This window comes from Vespula vulgaris, chromosome 2 (assembly GCF_905475345.1).
Source record: "Vespula vulgaris chromosome 2, iyVesVulg1.1, whole genome shotgun sequence".
NCBI classification, from domain to species: Eukaryota; Metazoa; Arthropoda; class Insecta; order Hymenoptera; family Vespidae; genus Vespula; species Vespula vulgaris.
In genome coordinates, this window is record NC_066587.1 from 10540129 (window position 1) to 10552914 (window position 12786).

At 29.1% G+C, this 12786-nt stretch overlaps 1 long non-coding RNA gene across 3 annotated transcripts; it reads left to right on the forward strand.

The window, feature by feature from the left end:
• The first annotated feature begins 538 nt into the window (after nucleotides 1-538).
• LOC127072645 (uncharacterized) lies at nucleotides 539-9591 on the forward strand. Of its 3 annotated transcripts, none has more exons than XR_007785559.1 (3): nucleotides 539-6947; nucleotides 7214-7331; nucleotides 7876-9591. It is a non-coding gene; the product is annotated as an uncharacterized LOC127072645 (long non-coding RNA). The 3 variants fall into 3 exon arrangements; XR_007785561.1 differs by lacking the exon at nucleotides 7214-7331 and having other exon boundaries at nucleotides 539-4469; nucleotides 4862-6947; XR_007785560.1 differs by lacking the exon at nucleotides 7214-7331 and having other exon boundaries at nucleotides 564-4906; nucleotides 6878-6947.
• The last annotated feature ends 3195 nt before the right edge of the window (nucleotides 9592-12786 follow it).

The window sequence follows — 12786 nt, forward strand, 5'->3', positions numbered from 1 at the left end:
GATATTTATATTAACATATCTATATAATTAGAAAGAATATTTTAAATACACTATTTTCTAACTAACAATAATAATAATTAATAATAATATATAACACATATTGACTTATTTATATACCGTTTAAAGCAATATCTATATATCAATGTTGTTTTCTAATCATCTTATTTTTACGTGTGAAAGTAAAATTCAAACTATTTAATGATGATTATTAATAATAATAATACATACAAACATATGTATATAATAATAATAATATTTATTAACATGTTTATGAAATTAAAAACAATATCACCAAACATTATTCCCCTTTAGAATACTTTAGATTATTTACCATTGTAGTATAATGTTTCAAATCCCAAATGGATTAGCTTCGATCGACTTTCCAAGTTATTTTTCGAAAACATTTAGAATATTTCCCTAGTGCTACGACTTCGATCTCCGGCCTTGGCGTTATCCCCGTCGGAGTGTCTCGGAGTTTGGCTCTATCGGAGATCCCCTACTCCAGATCTCCATATATATATATATATATCCCTCTCTCTTCGTCTCTCTCTCTTTTTCTCTATAGCGTAGCCTATTTTGTGCAGTCGCTGCGGAACTTCTCTCGGTAATGCTTGTGAGCGCGAGATAGAATCCGTCTATCGATACGAGAATGGATATTCGTTCGTGCCTCCGGCCGTATTTTATCTCAAGAGAAAGAGAGGGGGAAGAAAGAGAGAGAGAGAGAAAGCATACAAGAGATCCGATACAATGACAACGGACGAGGACAGAAGCAAGGACGAACTTTCAGTCATCTTTTTATCTTTTTTCCTTTTATCATTCTTTTTCTTTTGTTTCTCTTTTCATCTTAAACCTGAATCTCTTATAAATATCATAAGAAACTCACAGAGTTAAATTCGAATTTGTTCTTTTGTTTCCTCCATCGAGCGAGTATCGAGACACATTTTATATAGTATAATTAACAAAGTTTTTTTACTTTCCAATCAATATCACTTTGTTGTTTGTCATTGTTATTACGATCATTAAAAGTAGTTTCTTCTTAATGGAATTTTATTGTAGATTATCTACAGAAATTTTTACAAGAAATGGTTCTTCCCGTTGACATGATTAGATATATATCTATAGACTATAAATCTCAATATTATATCGTTTAACAAACGTTAAATAAACATAAACGTTAATAAATATTTTGTTCATATCATAAACGTTAATACATCTTTTGTTCATGGATCAATCGGTCATTAACCATAACGTTGAATTACATCACTCGATATTCTCGTCTCGTGTTACTACGATTCTTTTGTGATTATCAATATCTTCCAAATTTATTTATCAGTTAAAACAAATTCACTCTGGAAAATTCATTAAATTAATCAGTGAACGAAAGTTTACGAAAAAAATCTTTCAGGCAGGTTTTTCGAAACAAAATTACGCAATCGATATACAGGAATACACGTGTTTGAAAGAACGAATGCGCAACGACTGTGGTTGGTATATACATACATACATGCATACATGTGTGTGTGTGTGCGTGTGGTGTGTATTCTGGCACATCAATCGTGTTTTATAAATTTTAAACAGCTTGTCTACAACTGCTTATATCTTCCTCCTTCTTTCTTTTTTTGTCTTTCTTAAAATGAACAAAGGAAAATACACTGAAAATATAATATGTACTTCTTTAAAACAATGGAATTATATTTATATTCGTCCCTAATCATTATTAGAATTTTCTATAAAATTTATTCATTGATTCATTTTAATTTATAGATACGAAATCACTGTTCTCAATGGATCATCTTTAATATATAAATATTCAGAAAGAAGTTAGTTACTTTTTGATTAATTTCAATCGTTGCATAGAATAATCGCACAGAATTTATTCACTATCTTACCTTTTTAATTTATACTTGTGAAATCATCATTCTTAATCAATTATTTTTAAACCGTAAACATCAATATAAAAGAATTTAGATTAAATGAGAAAAAACAATGTTCTAGTACAATGACAGCATAAACAACGCTTCGGTAGATCGAAATGAACTCTATTGGAATGTGATCATGAAGTAGGCTAATTCTAAATTTCATATAGAGGAATTATACAAAATTTATTGATTGTTTTATCATTTGAATTTGTAGTTATGAAATTATCATTTTTAATCGATTATTTTTAAAACAGAAAATTGACAAAAAAGAAGTTGATCCAATCAAAAAAATAATATTACAACCTTAACGACTCGCTTCGATAAATTGAAGGCGATCATAAAGTAGGTTGATACTGATGATTATATCAAATTATGGCAAATTATAGTTAAGCAATTCATTCGGTGCATCGATCCGAAAAAAACCTCCCTCAGGTTTAAACCGGTTAATTATGCATCGGTGTAATATAACTGTAATGCCGATTCGTCTATACTTATTTGTATCACGTGATGTATGTATATATATATATATATATATATATATATATATATATATGTATGTACCTATGTATATATTTGTTGAAGATATATATGCACTCATCGTGCTTGCGAGTTTCCCATTAAATTCGTTCAAGTTCATATGCATAGATTTATTGAATTATAGGAATATTTGAACTTTTCAAACAAAATAACATTTTATAAATTGGATAATACACTCTTAGATTTTTCACATAAGATACAAAATGTACGTATTCTATTTTTTATATAGCACATTACTTTCTCTATTCGTAAAAAAAGTGTTTAATTTTTTAAAAATATTTTTATAACGTACTGTGTTTTGAAAATGTCATAGAAATATAATATAAATCTTTTAAGATTAGTATATTTTATTATCAAAATTATTACAAATATTTCTATATAAGTTACATGTTCAAAAACTATAAAAAATCTGCGTAACACGTGATCTCTATTTTTATCTAATAAGAATCACGATCAATAAAATATAAAAATCCATCTATTGCTCTCTCTCTCTCTCTCTCTCTCTCTCTCTCTTTCTCTCTCTCTCTCTCTCTCTCTCTCTCTACTTATCTCTCTTTCTCCCTTTTTTCCACACGTTTTCCTTCTTGAAACGGACGTAGTCATAAATTGTACATAGTTAATCTCTCAACGTAAGTGTATGTAACTATCGATTTAAAGGGAAAATAATTGACTAAGGTAATAATTTATTCGTTGCATCGAAGATCTAATGAACCAAGCGATCTATTATCCGTATTGCGGGGGACTCGTCGTCAACGACGATGAACGACAATATATGTATAAAAGATGTCTATTGCGCAAAAGATTTTTCCACGAAGAGTCGTACATTCTAATAAGATTTATTTCCATCTATGAACGAACAAACGAACGAAAGAAAGATGGCAAGACTCTTGTTAGCCATTTTCATGTAAATCACATTGGTACGTCGTTCGTTTTGTTCATTCGCGGAATATTTTACGAAACTCGTTCGACGTCGTCGTTGTCGTCGTCGTCCTCATCGTCGTTATCGTTGTCGTGTTGAATGAACCACATCGTTTTCTCTCTCCAGTTCATGCGAGTTTCATGCTTGTCGAGGATTTGAATCTATCGTGTGAGAAGGAAGGTGAAAAAAGCAGGGAACAAATAAAACAAAGAAGAAAGAGAGAAAAAGAAACACAAGATAGTTCGAAATGAAATAGGAAAAAATTTCTCGAGATAATCGTATCAATATTCTAAAACTACCGATAATTATTTTAGAATATTAAATAAAAACTCAGAAAAATAAGGAAGAGGAGATAAAAAAACATTTATTCGATTAATCGTATGCATATAATAAAAAAATTGAAATGCTTTGAAAGAACATGCGATGAGAGTGAAAACAGACATTTTTATAAAAATTGAAACCAATCATTTTTGATCGATATATTTACTATTAAATCGACTTAATAAAATTTCAACTTTTATTTTCATATATTAACTACTTCGCTTGTTTAATTTTGTTAAAAACATCTGTATAATATATAAATATAAATTTATCGTCATTTTCTTACTTTAAAATTATTATTATCATCTTTGTTCAACCTAACGAACATAAAAATATGCAGAAGTCAAAGAACACGGAGAAAAGCAGAGCTCTTCTTGGATCACTCGAGTTGAGTGAAAGAAAAAAGAGAAAAAGAAGAAGAATTCAAAGAGGACATGGAAGGAGAGCTACCTAAAGTAGAAAACGATGTTATCAGGATGATGAAAGAGAGTCGGGCCGGTAGCGGAGTTTAAGAATAATTGAAAGTTATGATTGCCGTTCTCTTCGCTAGCAAGAAGTGCATCCGATGTGCTGTCAACGGGATCCCGTGGGACGCGATGAGATTTTGCGTGACCAAACGAATAACGACGACAACGACGACGACGACGACGATGACGACGGCGACGACGACGACGACGGCGACGGCGACGACGACGACGGCGACAACGACAACGACAACTACGACGATGATGAAGATCTTTGCTTAGGAGCTTCCGCCTACGAGCAATCTCGAGGTACTAATTCTCTACTCTAATGGGAGCCGATTTCAGTCTATTCCTCTGGGAGTTGTCTCTTCTCTTACTGTAATTGCAGTCAGCTACGAGTCTCTCTACCCTTCTATATCTCAATTTATCGAACAGAAACGTAAGAAGATGAATGCTGTATCGAATTGAGAAAGATATTTTTCTAATTTCATTCTCGAATTTGATTCTCGGATTTGATTTTCAAATTTTTTATTTCATTTTTATTATAGAACTTAATCGTTCTGATCTGTCATGCATCACATATTAGTTTCTTCTTCCATATTGTTTTAATCTAGTAATTGTCACTAGAATTTAATAAGCAAGCGATCAAAATCGATCTATGAAGAAATTAATAATATTTTTTCTTTTTCTTCTTCTCTTAGACATCAATAGGAAAAAAAGTGCAGTGATTCTTTGGAGAAAATATAGTTAAGTAGGAAGTACATAGTATTGCATAATTAAATATAATTATATTTCTGCTTTTCATTTGATATATATTTTCGTTATTATATCTTTTTTCATTGTATATTCTTATTATATCTTTTTTTATTATATAATACATATATATATAAATTTTTTTCGTTTAGTATATATATATATAACTGAAATTATAACGAATTTCGAAAGTAACAAATTTTACTTGAATTTATTCAACAAGTAAAACTATTGATAATATTATTCTAGTATATTAAGATATAACTCATATATACATTCATTTATAAATATTCTGTATGTTAGAAAAAAAGAAAGAGCGAGAAAAAGTAAATCATATAATTAATCATATGTATATAATAAAAAAAGTCATAATGCAATGAAAAAACATATGATGAAATTTTTAGTAAACATTTTTATAAAAATGGCTCGGGCCGATTATTTTGATTTTGATTTAATATTAAATAATTAAATATAGTTCCTGGTATTTCTGGTATATTTTAAAATTTTGCATTTTTTTGTGTGATTAGATCGATAATTAAATGTATTTGCTGAGAGTTTTTGAGAAATGTTTGTGAAACAAAAATTTGAAAGAGGAAGAGAAAAAGGCGTGGTCATTGAAAAGAGGGAATAGGTTTCTGGGTTTGTTTAATTTACACAAGAACTTTTAATAATATAACAATAATAATAATAATATATTACTAATAATAACAATACTATATCACAACAAGAAGTTTAATAAAACATCTCAAAACATTGGGTACATATACACATATATACATAGGAAGCAGTAATATTAAAAATAGCTACTATAATTAGAAAAATGTTATAATAATAGTGAAATGACATATGGTTAAATCATGATCCGTCAGATGGTTGCATACTCATGAAGCGTGAGGTAAAAACACGATGAAAGCAATAATAATAAATATAATAATAATGATGATGATGATGATGATGATGATAACAACAATATTATTATTACTATTATTATTATTAATAGTTAATAATAATAATAATAATAATAATAATAATAATAATAATAATAATAATAATAATAATAATAATAATAATAATAATAATAATGATAATGATAATGATAATGATAATAATAGTAGTGGTAGCAATAGTAGTAGTAGTAGTAGTAGTAGTAGTAGTAGTAGTAGTAGTAGTAGTAGTAGTAGTAGTAGTAGTAGTAGTAGTAGTAGTAGTAGTAGTAATAATAATGAAAATAATAATAATAATGATGATAATAATGTATGAGAGAAATGAAATGGAATATGGACTCATGTTATCTAATATTCATTATAATTTTAATTGAATATAAAATTTATCTAATTTCATCTTTCTCTCTTTCTTGTTAAAAGATAATATTAATAAAAAGAAAGAAAAGAGAATTGTCCTTTAGTTCATTGTATTCTTCTTCTTTTACTTCATAATGGTATTCGAACAATCGACGAAATGGCAAAGATCAACAAAGAGATCTTTTAGAAAAGGATTATTCTCCTTCAAGTAACAGATTCCAGCGGTTTTGTTCGACCTACGTTGCGGTGGTAGTGATAGTAGTAGTACGGTGTGTGTGGTAATGGTAGTGGGGACGAGGAAAAGACGCATCGCCATCTGTTTCTCGGCGTCACCGTAGATTATTCTTTGACTTGGAGTTGTTGGATTAATCAAAGCACGCATATCGCGGTTTTCTCGCATAACGGAGAAGAAAGTTCGTTGACTTTACACAATAATTTCAGTCAATAGATACGAAAAGAGATACGAAGAAGCCAAAAAGAATTTGGAATTCTTTCATTTATTTACAACAGAACAACAAGCGATCGAATGATCGATATTTTTTGTCTTTTTTTTCTTCTCTGACAATTCTCTCTCTCTCTCTCTCTTTCTTTTCCTCTCCCCCACTCTTTTCATGACATGCGTCACATCTCATTCCGTCAGTCATTTTTGACCGCTCTCGACAGCTCGCATTCGTTTTCTTCTCAACGACCGATGACGTCTCTCTCGAAAGCATTGTCACGAGAATTTCGTGGAGTAAGTACTACGAAAATAACTCTGCTCTTTTTCTCCTTCCTCTTTCACTTTCTCTTTCTTTCTCTTTACAACGTGGATATATCCGTACATCGTAGAAACGAACTTTATGCGTTTCGTAATACTTCTCACTTCTCCATTTATACGACGAGCAACAAATTGCAAAGAAAAGGAGAAGGACTAACTGAGATAAACTTAAACATTTCATTTGATCGTTCAAACGATTCTAAATGATTTAATATGAATCATTATTTGTTTGTTAATAACAGTCACTTCGTCATGATGTTTCTTCAATCTCCATCTTCAGCTCTTACTAATTTTCTATCTCTACCATTCACCAGAATAGTCTGGGTGCTTTCGTGACACTCGTAGGAAAATCTGATTACCGTGAGCAGTAATCCTAGAGATTCTCTCTCCCTTTCTCTCTCCCTTTCTCTCTCTCTCTCTCTCTCTCTCCTTCTCTAACGCTACTTTCATCCAAGCCTCTTTATCCTCTAACCCCTCACCTTTCAGTACTCTCTTCTCTCCATTTGTGAGAGGAGTTAACGAGACCGACCATGAAACAATCTAAGGGGTTGCATACTGAAATTTTCTCTTTCTTTTTTTCTCTTTCATGAATATTTAAATTGGCCGCCTGAAAGACGGTAGACGTTTCCTCCTCTTCATCCTCCTCATGTTTTTTTTTTTATTTCTTTTTCACTTTCTTTTTTATATTTCATACACATGCGATTAGAGTTTGAGTTCGCATATATGCCGATATTACGTGATACATTTAAGGATATTGAAAAGCAAAGATATTCGTAGAAAAAGAAGAAAAGATTCTGAAAGAGCAAAAAAAAGACAGAGAGAGAGAGAGAGAGAGAGAGAGAGAGAGAGACAGAGACAGAAAGAGACGTCGGTGAAAGCAATTCCTTATAAATTTATATTTCAGGGAAACTTCTCGTCATGGGTCGAAAACTTCGAAGGAAAATTTACCGAGCCTTCCTTCCTTCACCGACTAGAGAAAATTAGTTTAGACCAGACGGATTAGCCCTTTGCACTGGAAGTACTCCTCTCAGACACAGATAATATTTGACGTTGTACTCGAAGCGTGTCTTCTCAGGCATATTGCTAATATACTGCAATAAAGAATCGATATATATTGTGATTTATAATTAAAATATTCTATTCTGTAATTGACAAGAAAATTCTTGAAGAAGACAGCATTTGCGTAAATAGCCAAAAACAGTTCAAGTGTTGTAATATTTAGCTAAAATAAAGTTCGAATGCAAAGATCTTAAATCGTTTCTTCAAAAATTTTGTTCTTTTCAAAGATAAGATTTTATTGTCTCGTTTCTTGAAAAAAAATTAAAAAAAAGTTATATCATCTTTCGATAACATCTTTTCTTTCAAAGAGAATGTAAGAAATCGTTCGATATTTTTCAAACCGTTCTCTCCCTTTCTCTTTCTCTCGTTGTCACAATGGCGAAAGAAAGTATAAAAGAGCTGTTGTCGGTCGATTACAGAACGTTGTTAAGCTATTTCCTTCTTTTTTCTTTTCTTTCTTTTTTGACTTTTTTTTCCAAACGACCGTCGTCGTCACAGTTCGCCACAACTTGGCCAATATAAGCGAAGAAAAGAATTTCGGGAGTGGTTAAAAAGGGACTACTCTTTCTATCGGACTTACTTTTATCTACGGCTCGCAGCGTGCATGAACGTGATTACTCGAAACTTTTAGAGTTCTCTAGAAGCACGATGTCAGCGGTCATTTTTATAGAAACTTTTCTCTCTTTAAAAAGAAAAAAAAGAAGAAGAGGAAAATAAAGAAAAAAATTCAGATTATTTTGATTCCTGAACAATTTTTTCGAATTGTATAAATAATCGTTGAATATTAGTTAAGAAAGTAAAGACAAAAAGTTAAGTAATTATCCAAGTTTTTGTACCATTTAATTGAGTTTTGTTAATAATTGTTTTTATACATTTATTTAAGGTTTGTTAACTAAGAAAATAAAGATAAGAATTTAGGTAATTATCTTAGTCTTTGTACGATCTAATAAAATTTTATAAATAATCGTTATTTAAAATTTTATCAATCAAATTAAAAACAAAACATCTAAAATATTTGTACAAACAATCGTAAGATTTCAGGTAATAGCTTTTTAGAACAAAAGCTCCAAAAAGCTTAAGGATTTTTTCGTAAGTACCTATAACATTCTGTCCGTTTTCATGCGTATATAAAATCGGTTTAGACATGGCCGGCAGTTAAACTGGAATATATATGAGTCGCGCGTGCTTTCCTCCCGTAAGCTCGAAAGCTCTCGAAAGCTCTTGGCGATGTAGTCACATAGGTATTCTCGACAGATACACCATACACTAGCGGAGCTTAGTATATCGGACTTTGATGGTCGACGACATACGGTGAAAATGAGAAAATTCCTTTCTTTCCCGATGCATTCTCTGGCCTTTTCTTTCTTTTTTTATTTTTTTCTCATTCTTGAGCGACGTGTTTTCTTGTACTTGTCGTCGAGTCACTGATCTCGAAAGACTGCTCTTGCAACCGAAATTAAGCAGGAACACACCCATCGAATATTTTACTTTTGTCTTTCCTTCATCAATTCAACGATTTATTATCTTCTTCGAGCATACGTATATATGTATGTATACTTACATGTACATACACATATATATATACACTATTGTATCGTATATATGTTATATATATATATATATATATATATATATATATATACATATAATGTAATAATTCATATTTATATATTAGCATAATATATAAGATAAATATATATTAATATTATAATATGTTTATCTCATTTGTTGTGATGAGTATTTAAATTGTCTCATAAAGTAAATTTATAAAAGTATATTTGTTTTGTCAAATAATTTCAATAGATGCGTAAAAGAATAAATAAATAAATAAATAAAAATAAAATAAAGGTGTTAACGCACAACTTTGTTCAAGAAGAATGTTTTTAATAAATTAAATATTTAATTATCCTGATCTCACTTCGTCTTAATTGATTTTAAAATAGTTTAGTATATTAAATTGATAAAGATATATTTATTTGTAATAATTTTGGCAATAGTTTAAATGGGTGCAAAACAAAAAATAAATAAAATGTAAATATGTATTTATGCAGTTATGTTTATAAAGAATGGTTCTAGTAAATTACACACTTAAGAATTAGTTTTACCTCACTTTTTTTCATTAATTTGTCAATTATTTATTATTAAATTAAATTAATAGAAATATATTTATATATTTACATATTAAAATAATTTGAAGAGATACCTAATAAAGAAAAAAAAAATAAAGAAAAAAAATATATTACATATATTTGTACTTTTTTTAGAAACAATTAATTTTTGTATGCAGAAAATGTTTGTTCATAAAAAAATTTACTTTCCTCATAAATGGAGAAAATTTCCTTTTCATGATGCTCCATTATAACGAGATATTATAAATGAAAAAGATAATATGAATTTTCCCATCTTATTTAAAATAGGTATTTCTTTTTTGAAAAAATATTATTTCAATAAATATTCAAAATGATGGCCTTATAATAATTGTAATTGATGTAATATAATTTTTTTATCTAATTAATATTAAATATCATAGAAAGTGAAAGCTAGATGAATAAATGTTTCAAACAGAAATTGTTTGCTTTTTTGCTTAAAATAAGATACCGTCCCAAAAATTATAGATTTTTATTAAAAATAAGTAAAGTTGATTTTATAAGGACTAAAAATATTTACTGAATTAGACAGAAAGAGTATTGGTATGTTTGCTTCTTAGAATTAAACACTTTTGTTTTAAACTTTCTTTTCAAAAACGTTTTATTTTTGAGATATTTAAGTTAATTTAAAAATCTATTATATACTATATATTGTACACCTTATATTATGTACTACATATTATACTAAAATATTATTCTCTATATTAGTTATATGTATATAATTTTACTTTATACTTACTATTATATTATATTGGAGATAACTAATATACATAAGTCATAATAATAATAACTTTTGTATTAGATTATAATTATATTTTAGTAAGTGTAACTTATAATTATCAAACATTTACATAAAAACTAACAATGAATTTTATTAAAAAAAAGAAATAAAGTAAGATATACGTGAGTATATAACTTCCAAATTCCATAATATTACAAAAAGTTAATATAATTACGCGATTTATTAAAAATGTATAACGTAAATCTCTGATCGATTTTCATAAAGGTACCATAAAGTTTACCACTAAAAATCTCTTCGAAGTTGAAAGAAAAGCAGCAAGACGAGTAGAAAAGTTTGTAGGGGAAGCACATCTTCGGAGTCATCTTCCAAGTCAATCGCGGATTACGTCGCATTCAAGGAGGAAAAAGAGATTTGGATTCTGGAAAGTAGGTCAGAGTGGTATTGGTTGATGCTGATTGTGATGGCGGATATGTTATGTATGTAGGTAGGAAGAAAAGGATAGATTTTACGATCGACAGAAGCTCTGACTCGTTTTTAGGGTCTTCTTTCGATCGGAGCTCGCGTAGCCTAGCCTCGTTTATTCGTCTCTATAAAATCAATTCCGAGGTTATGCGCCCTCTTCTCGTCGTCCCTTCAACCTGCTTTCCTTTCTTTATCTTTCACATGAGTCTACATAAAGCTCATATATATGTACTCTTACTTATACTTTAACATATACTACGTAGTCTTCTTAACGATTTTAGTTCACGCTCAACGTTGACCTACTTTCATCGTTCCGCCCTATAGTTCTTTTTCTATGTTTTCTTTTTTTTTTATTCTATTTTTATTTATTATTTTTGTAATATAGAATATCTTTTTCTGATATCTATGTTTCACTTCGTCTCGCACGTTCGCTTCATTTCGTGCGTTTTCAACCGTCACAAATATATTTGTAATATATTTGAGTAAACCAATTGTGAGATCATTTTCTCCCTCTCATTTGTCATCAGATATCTCCCTCTACTTAATTTCCAATGTCTTATCGTTATCTAATGTTCCTAAAGCATTGAAATTATTCAAAAATGCTCGATATACATCATGCATGTTATTCAAATGTCCCCAAATATGATTTTCCCTTATCGTCTTTCGATTATTATTCTTTTTACCTATCAAGATTGAAAGCGGCACGAGTTAACGTCACGTTAAATGCGGAAATTTTCACCATTTAGGAGGAAAGTAAATTTTTTTCGAACACATTTTCTTTATATAAACAAAAATGTATTTATTTATAAAGAAAATTGCATGCAGTAAATAAATTACAGAAATTACTACAAATAAATATCGTCTTTTAATGTACTTAACAATTTTAAAATCAATTAAGAAAAAATAAGATTAAAACAATTAAGTATTTAATTTATTAAAAGTATTCTTCGTAAACAAAACTGTGCGTAAACATTTAATTTTGTTTTTTTTTTATTTATTTATTATTTGATGCACCTATTGGAACTATTGTCAAAACAAATACACTTTTATAAATTTAATTTATGAAACAATTTAAATACTAATTACATTGAATGAGATAAATCTAATTCTTAAATGTGTAATTTTCCAGAAACACATTTTTTTGTATTCATCTCATATCTATTCGTTGAGTCATTCATTTCTCAGGAAATCTAGTGCTTTATATATTTGAATCTGTTCGATCTCATTAGATTGGAAAAATTCATTAAAAACAAAAAATAATGGTCCAATGTCCAATGGTTTTTCAATACTATATCAAAACTTTTGAATAAAATGTTAATCGAAATTAGCATTGTACAACTATTTTAAACGATTCATTGTTTTTGTAACGCACTATAGTCAACGGTTAAATGGCGATCTGTCTATA